The following is a 7591-nucleotide window of genomic DNA, read 5'->3' as shown; positions in this document are numbered from 1 at the left end:
GAAGAGCAGTCAGGTGCTCTTACCCACTGAGCCATCTCACCAGCCCAACAATAAAAATCTTAAGAAACAAAACAAAACCAAAATAACCGGGCTGCTGAGTTTCACCGTGCAAATCTGTCAGCCTGTATCAAATGTGGAAGAAGGAGCCTAGTCCAGGCCAGCCAGGCTACACAACACAGAGCCCTTGTGTCAAAACCAAAAGTGCGAGGAGAGAAGCAACCTCCCAAAGTTGCCCTCTGACTTCCACAGGCACCCATCCACGTATACACCTGAGCTACAACACAAGATCCTACATCAAAAGAGCCAGGCTCGCTCGGTGACCACCGCACTCAGGACCCACAGCAGGAGGATCTAGTGTTTGAGACCATCCTAAGCCATGTGAGCCCTTGTCTCACAAATCTAAAGTTAAAAAGAGCAAGATGGGGTTTCTTCCCACCTGGTGCCCTGGCTGGAGACTCACACCTATAGGCCTCCCTCTGGCACAGACAGTTCAACGTCCTTTAGTCCCCTGGTTTCCGGCTTTCACTGCAGATTCAATGTGACGTTGCATGCTGCCACTGGACTCTGACCCATGTCAGAGACTTTGGAAGATCTGTCTTTTAACAGGATGTGACCTCAATCTGTCTTGCCCTGGTGACACTGAGCTATTCTGAGGGGCGAGGGTGTGGTAAGAGGCCCAGGGCAACCTGAAAGTCTGCTCCTTCAGGAGGGGAATGGAGGCTAACCAGAAAGAATGGCCCCTTGACCACTAGGTCCTAAGTGAGACCAATTTCCAAGTCTCTTTCAGAGCAGCAAGGATGGGGAGCCACCCACAATACCTAGCCTCTGATGGGAGCGCCCAAGGGTGTGGCCTGGGATCGTAGTGAGCAGAGGGCGGGAATGCCAAGCATCATGCTGTCCTCATGCTGTCACCAGGCACTAGGGGAGTCCCCTCAGGACTGGGGACCAGGGCCTGCTCCTCTGCCATGTTTGTGTATGGACATAAATATAAAGCCAGAGGACAGATCTGACAGCTGTGGGTCCCAGGCGTGGCGCTCTGCCCAGAACAGAGCCTCTTGGTGACAGTGCAGTGGGGCAGAGCACAGAGGGACGGAGGAGTCCATAGAGTCTGATGGTCCCATAGGCCTAGGGAACCTGTCCCACCCAAGGGTAAGCAGCCAGAGTGTCTCCTCAGGTGACCAGGTATGTTTCTGCATTTCAGGAGCTGAGTGGAGACCTGCTGAGGTTCCCCAACACCACACACCTTGAGATCAAGACACCTCCCAGGGACCAGGACGGGGACAACTTTGACCCACTGAGGTCAGAGCAATTCATGGGCAGGTTCCCACACAAGCACTGCTGCCCAGCTCTGAATGTAACAGGTGACAGGGAGTGGATAGGATAGCAAAGGCACAGATGTGTCCTAACCCACAGGGCCATGCAAGATGGGCTTCCTCAGAGTGCACCCATCCCGGCCTTCACCAGCATATCCTCTGGGCCCAGGGTTACTAACATCAGGTGGTCCTCCTCTATGGAACAGGTTACCCCTCTATAAAAGGTGCTATGGCCACCTCACGGACACCATACCACACAAGCCCCAGATTTAGGGTCTTCTCAGCTCACCAGCTCTCAGCTAAGTGCAGAGACACCTCTGTGAGCTTCATGCCTATGGCTATGCCAACATCAACTAACAGGCTCTCAGGCAAAGACTGCCCAGGGCGCTGACTGGCAAGTTGATATCCAGCCTACAAGGACAGAGCTTGGGGTCCAGCAAGAGCATGTACACCAAGCCCCTGGACATGAGATGTGTGGGGAAACCTGAATGAAGTCCTACCCACTTCTCCACCATGATGTAGCTCCAGGCTAGGGCTCTTTCACGTGGCCCCATTTGTCCCCCAGATAACAAGAAAGCCACTGTCCTGTTCTGTACCATCTTGACACCAAAGGCTACACTACAGGACACTTAGCACTACTTTTCCTCACTCCTTCCACCTGGCTTACCACACAGGCAAGAGCAGGGCCTCACCAGCCCCCACCCCCTTGTAGAAAGGATGCTGGCTGCTGTGGGTGGAAAGGGCCTAGGTGGTGCATCTCAGCAGGAAGGAGTCACACAGAATAAAAACTATCCACCATGCAGCACAGTTATCTGTCCTGCCACTGAGTGAATACACATCTCTGCACAAGCATCCCTCATTCGTAAGCTCCCCAGGAACACAAATGGTCCCCTGCATTTATCTGGCACATCACTGTCTGTCCCAATTCACAAATGGGCATGCTGGCTTCCTCAAAGCTGCGGATGGGCTTGTGGGAGCAGTTCAACTACCAAACATCTTACCTACATCCTCTGCCAGAGGCAGTGACTATATGATTACAGAAAAGCCACAACAATCCCATGATACTACAAACCATGGTGGACAGCACTGGCTGCCTGGCCTCTTGGATGTGACCACTCCAAGGTAAAATCAAAGCAGAGGAGAGGCTACCTCTCCTGAGCAAGCAGGCCCAGGAGTAAGACGCATGCAGACACTACATCTCACCCCACTAGCTTGCAGCAGGCCCTGGCGCCTAGGCTGGCTTTAGAGCCTCTAGATCTGGCCCTCCCTAGGGTACTCAGTGCTCTGCTCAGTCCATCTAGTTCCCCCCATGTCCCCTGGCTCCCAGGGTATGAGCAGGGCTCAGCCTTTGTAGGAAGGGTAGGGAATGAGCAGTGTTAGTTCAGGCCTGGGAGACACATGGCAGGCAGACAGGCACTGCATCCCTGTGATCTGGGGGTTGGGAAAGGAACCCACCAGCCAGTACCACACACCTCTGGTGCAGAGAGACACCTGCAGACACCATACTCCTCTACACCCAAGCAAATCCCCTGGGGCAGGCGAGGGGCCCAGACAGTGTTCACCCTAGTACCTGACTTGGTCAACACAATCTCTGTAGGCTGCTGGGGTTTCTCCTACACCAACAAGGTCTTTGTGCCTTCCACCCACCAGCTCCCAGAGTCCCCCTGGACAAAGATCCCCATCTGCCTCCAGAGCCCTGAGGGATGAGCCTGGAGAGGATACAGACAGGTCTCCACCTACACGCCACCTCCCAGACTGCTTCCTGCAAACTGCCATCAGGAGGCCACCAAGATGAAAACCATCTGGCCCCAAGTCCAGGACACCACAAACACCGCTCTCTGCAGACATTCTTTCTAATCCCATCTCTTATTGAAAAAGTCACCCGTGCACAAAGTTGAGGCAGAGGGGGACCAGCAGGGGATCCAGCAGCCTGCTCGGGCATCTCACCCCTCCCGCCTTGAACCGTGTGTTTCCGGAAAACAAAGCCGGTGGCCAGAGCGGAAGGGGGAGGGCGCAGGCAGCTGGGCCTAGAGTTCCCAAGCAGCTCTCAGCAACAGGTCCTCTTCCACCTAGACAGGACCCTCTGTCCCTGTCCCTAAGACCCCCAGCTCTTCTCCCTCAAAAAACCATCAGGGCCACAAAGAGTAAAGAGTCAGCATCAGGAAGAAGTGCTGGGTGTGTGGACGGACAGGGAGCCGAGTCCAGATGGCAGGAGGCCTGGTGACCAGGTGTTTAGGGGGATCTGGGGACGAGAAAGGGACATCGGGGGACACGGAGAAAAACGTGGGAGGGGGTTGCAGGTGAGCTGAACACCTAGGAAGGAGACACAGGAAACTGGGAAGTCAGAGCGCAGGAACAAGAATGGGGTCAAAGTGAGATGGAACAGAGGCAGAATGCGGGGTCTTGGGGGAGGGTGACCGGAAGTGGGGACGCCTGGGTGTCGCAGGTGAGCTGAGCACCCAGGAAACAGTGCCCATTCGAACTCAGGGACCAGAGAGCCAGAGCAAAGGTGGGGTCAGGGACAGTGAGAGATACTGAGGCAGGGTGACCGGAAGTGGGGGTCGCCGGGTGCAGAACCCCAGTCAGGAAACGCAGGGTGCAGACATGCTCGACCCGGCGCGGAGTGGGGTTATCCGGGGTCAGTGGGAGTCACGGGGTCCCGACGCGGCGGGGGTGGGGCACGGCCGACCCTGCGCGCGCAACATTACCTGCGCCCCGCCTGGGGCCCGCGGGCGGCGGTGGCCGAGCTCAGCAGCGCGGCGTCCCCCGCTCCGGGCCCCGCGCACGTTCGCGCTCCGGCTCGGGCCCCCGCTCCGGCTCCCGCGCTACCGGGGCCGGCCTCGGCATGTTCGGCGGAGAGGGCCGGGCTCCGCCGCTCCGCCGCGCCCGCTCCGCGGAGCCCCCGCGCGCCTTACGCCGCCAGCGTCGGCCAGCGGGGGGCGGCGGCCTGCGCGCTCCACTGCGCAGTCGCAACCCGAGCAGCGAGAGGCGTGCGCGTTCTACGTCACAGCGCGGGGCGTGGCCTTAAGGAACGGAACGCGGCTTTACGACAGTGTGGGTACGGTATGGGGGGGGGAGCGCGGCGCTTTACGACGATTAGAGCTGTGACTCTGAGGCGAAGGTGGAGCTTTACGACAGTGTGAAGGCGTGGCTTGAAGATGAGCGCAGTATTTTAACCACAAGGTAGGGGAGTGGCCTAGAGGCAAGTTGAGCGCTTTACGATGATTGTGGGCGTGGCCTGCTGGTAGGGCGTAGCTTTACCACAATAGGTTGTAGGTGGGAAAAGGGGAGCGAAGCTTTATCAAAACGTAGGGGCGTGACCGAGAAGCGGACACGCCATTTTGCGACGGCGCCTGTTGGTAAGGATTCGCCGCGCTACGGCCGCCGCGCTTTGCGGACAAGCCGAGGCCGCTGGTCTGCAGGTCCCGCGGGACACCAGAGACTGGTGGCTACGGGAGCGTACCTGAGCTGTGACTAGGACCAGCAGCGGACCCACCCTTGTCGGGGCGGGGTTTACGCAATCCGCCAGGCAGCACCCTTTCGTTGCCATGGAGACGCGTGGCGGTCTCCCGGGCGCCAACCCACAACCATGTCTGTGACGTCACTGTCTCGCCACCTGACGTCACGGTGGGCGTTATAGAGGGGCGTGATCTCCGTAGTGGTTGAGGTTGGCGCTGGATCCGGAAGTTGCTTCCATAAAAGAAGATACTATTCTAAAATTAATGGTCCGCACCGCAGCAAAATGTCGCTTTTGGTTAGCGGCAAGTGGTCAGAGTCAGCGTTGCCTGTCTCGGTTTCAATTCTTTAAAATTTTATTTTGATTTTTTTAATTTTAGAGACAGTCCTACTATGTCGTTAAGGCTGCCCCCCAACTCTTCGTAATCCTTTTTGCCTCATTCATCAAGTGCTAGGATGACAGACATGATCCCCTCATCCTTAGTTTTTCTCTTCGTTCTTTTGCATGGCCATATCTTCCCAGGTGCCAGAACCTCTGGGATCCCAATCCTGCAGCAGGTCAACTGGGGCCAAATGGCAGCTCCCCTGCCAGCCTCCTGCGCCTAGCACAGGCTTCGCTTCCAACTGGCACTCAGTCGGTGCACCTTTCAACCTGCTTGTTCATGCATCTCGATAATAAAGGCGGCGGGGGGGGGGGGCGGCTGAGCAGGGTCCCTGTGTGAGTCCTGTGCTGCCCAAGACCCTGCTGTAAGGAGGCTGGCCCCATGAACCTTGCAGCCTCTGCGGTGGACATATTATGTTGAAGGCGACAAATCTAGTTCTAAATCCTCAGTCTCCGAGACTAAAAACGGTGAACTATCCAGGGAGTCCTCAGACCTGGGGGAGGGGAGCCCAGGTGTCAGATGATGGCATGGGTGGTGAAGTCCAAGAGAATGAATTGCTTTGGCCAGATAGCCCCTGGAAAGGCCAGACCCCATCTTCTCCCTCATCGCTTAGGGCTTAGAAGAAAAATAAAAAGCAAGGGGTGATTATGGTGTCCCCCGGGAAAGCTGAATCTAGCGTTTCAGTAGCTGAGCACACCCCCAGAAGTTGCTGGCTGTAGAGAAGTCCAACTGCAGCCTCTTTTCCTTTTCTTGCTACATGATTCTCTCCTGAGCTGTGATGTGATGGTGTATTCTCCTCTCAAGTCTGTCTTCCGGAGTCAGAGCACGAGTGTGCACACAGTGGGTACTCAGCCAATGTGCAATGACTGCTTGAATGGATCAGTTAATGAACACAGCCTCACAGATGTTGGAGAAGTCAGACTTTAACTTCTGCAGACATCCTGACCTTACTGTATCCCCCTACTCTTCAGGAACTCCTCCTTGGATGGGCGGGCTGGTGACTTACCTCTTCAAACCAGCAAGTGGCTGTGGAGCTGAAAGTATACAGAAGTTGAGGCCGGGATTAGAGCCGGTCCAGGCAGCAGCCACACATGTGACTGTAGACCAATCGCTCTCTCTGGTCCTCTACTGTCTTCCTCTAACTTTAGGTTAATGGCAAGGCCTGTGAGTACATGGTGGGAATCCAAGAGCAAATGAAATACTGCTAGCTATCTTCCCAACTAGGTACAAGAGACTGTTCTTGGCAGGGCAGCCCCTGCAGAACTTGGACCAGCCCCAGGTTGCCTGCTGCAGGCTGGGGAGTCTCGGTTTCCCTCATTTAAGACTCCCTTCTATATTCCGATATAGACACTGAGGGTTTCAAGAAAGACTATGGATTCATCTAACAACACCCTGTTCCCATGCTTCTAAGTGGTGGATACCACAACCTCCCAATGTCAGCTGTAGTGGGGTGGAGTGTCCCCAGACCATCCGTTTCAGGGCTGCAGCTAAGGGGGTGGTATGAGCTCAGGTGGGGTGGGGAAGGAACAAGATGGGTGAAACCACAGTTCTTGCTTTTGTGAAGCAGTGAGGGCCAGTGAGGTAAGAGGGAGAAAGAAGGGGACACCTGAACAAGGAGCTTTTGGAGTACCGACCTCCTGGACCTCAGGACCACCCAACCTACCTTATTGGACCAACACAATCCAATCAGATCCTCCCCTGGGATAATTTAGCCCGACCCTCTTGCCCACTCTGATTGGCCAACCCTGAGCGGATGATCCTCCCCTGACAACCATGAGGTTGTCTGGAATCCACTTCTAGTCAAGTTGGAACCCAGAGACTCTAATCTCACACTGACGAGGAGGATAGCCTGGGCTACAGAGGCCGCGTCACAAAGTCTTTTGAATGGCAGAAAGAGCCAGTGAAGTCGGCTGGAACTATTCCTGCTTATGTGCAGCATTGAGCGGGCTGCTGGCTCAGTTGCTTCTCTGAAATGCTGGTGTTTTCTCCCGTTCTTCCTGCACCTACACTGTTTGCTTGAGCTTGACTTTGTTTTGATTGGCACTGTGCTGGTCCACACTGGCCTGAGACACACTCTCTGTGGCCCAGGTGAGGTTTAGTTTGTGACAATTCACCAATCAGGTGTTGGGACAACAGCTGATACATGGTCCTTCTCAGCAGATATTAGAATATTTTAAGATTTTATTTTGTATGTGGGGTGTGTGTGTGCCACAGCACACATTAAGGTAATGGAGCCCATTTCCCTCTGCCTTGTGTAGGGTTTGAGTATTGAACTCAGGTCGCCAGGTCATCCCAGCAAGCCAAGAAGTTTTTGTTTGCTTGGTGACTGTGTGTGTGTGTGTGTGTGTGTGTGTGTGTGTGTGTACAGGATTCCACTGTGTAGTCCAGACTGACCTGAAACTTTCTATATAGTCCTGGACTCACAGAGACCCTCCTGTC

The 7591-nt window shown here is 55.2% G+C and overlaps 1 protein-coding gene across 3 annotated transcripts in view; it reads right to left on the bottom strand.

The window, feature by feature from the left end:
- Positions 1-4239, bottom strand: part of Csnk1g2 (casein kinase 1 gamma 2) — an 18711-nt gene extending 14472 nt beyond the window's left edge. The window contains exon 1 of one of the 3 annotated variants that reach the window (XR_002378893.2): positions 4022-4239. The gene's annotated coding sequence lies outside the window, so the exon portion shown is untranslated. The remainder of the gene's footprint in view (positions 1-4021) is intronic. The other 2 variants (XM_021173900.2, XM_029482675.1) reach the window with 2 other exon arrangements.
- Positions 4240-7591: the final 3352 nt, after the last annotated feature.

This window comes from Mus caroli, chromosome 10 (assembly GCF_900094665.2).
Source record: "Mus caroli chromosome 10, CAROLI_EIJ_v1.1, whole genome shotgun sequence".
NCBI lineage: Eukaryota > Metazoa > Chordata > Mammalia > Rodentia > Muridae > Mus > Mus caroli.
The sequence above is the reverse complement of the archived record's forward strand: the minus strand, read 5'-3'. Positions and strand labels throughout refer to the sequence as shown.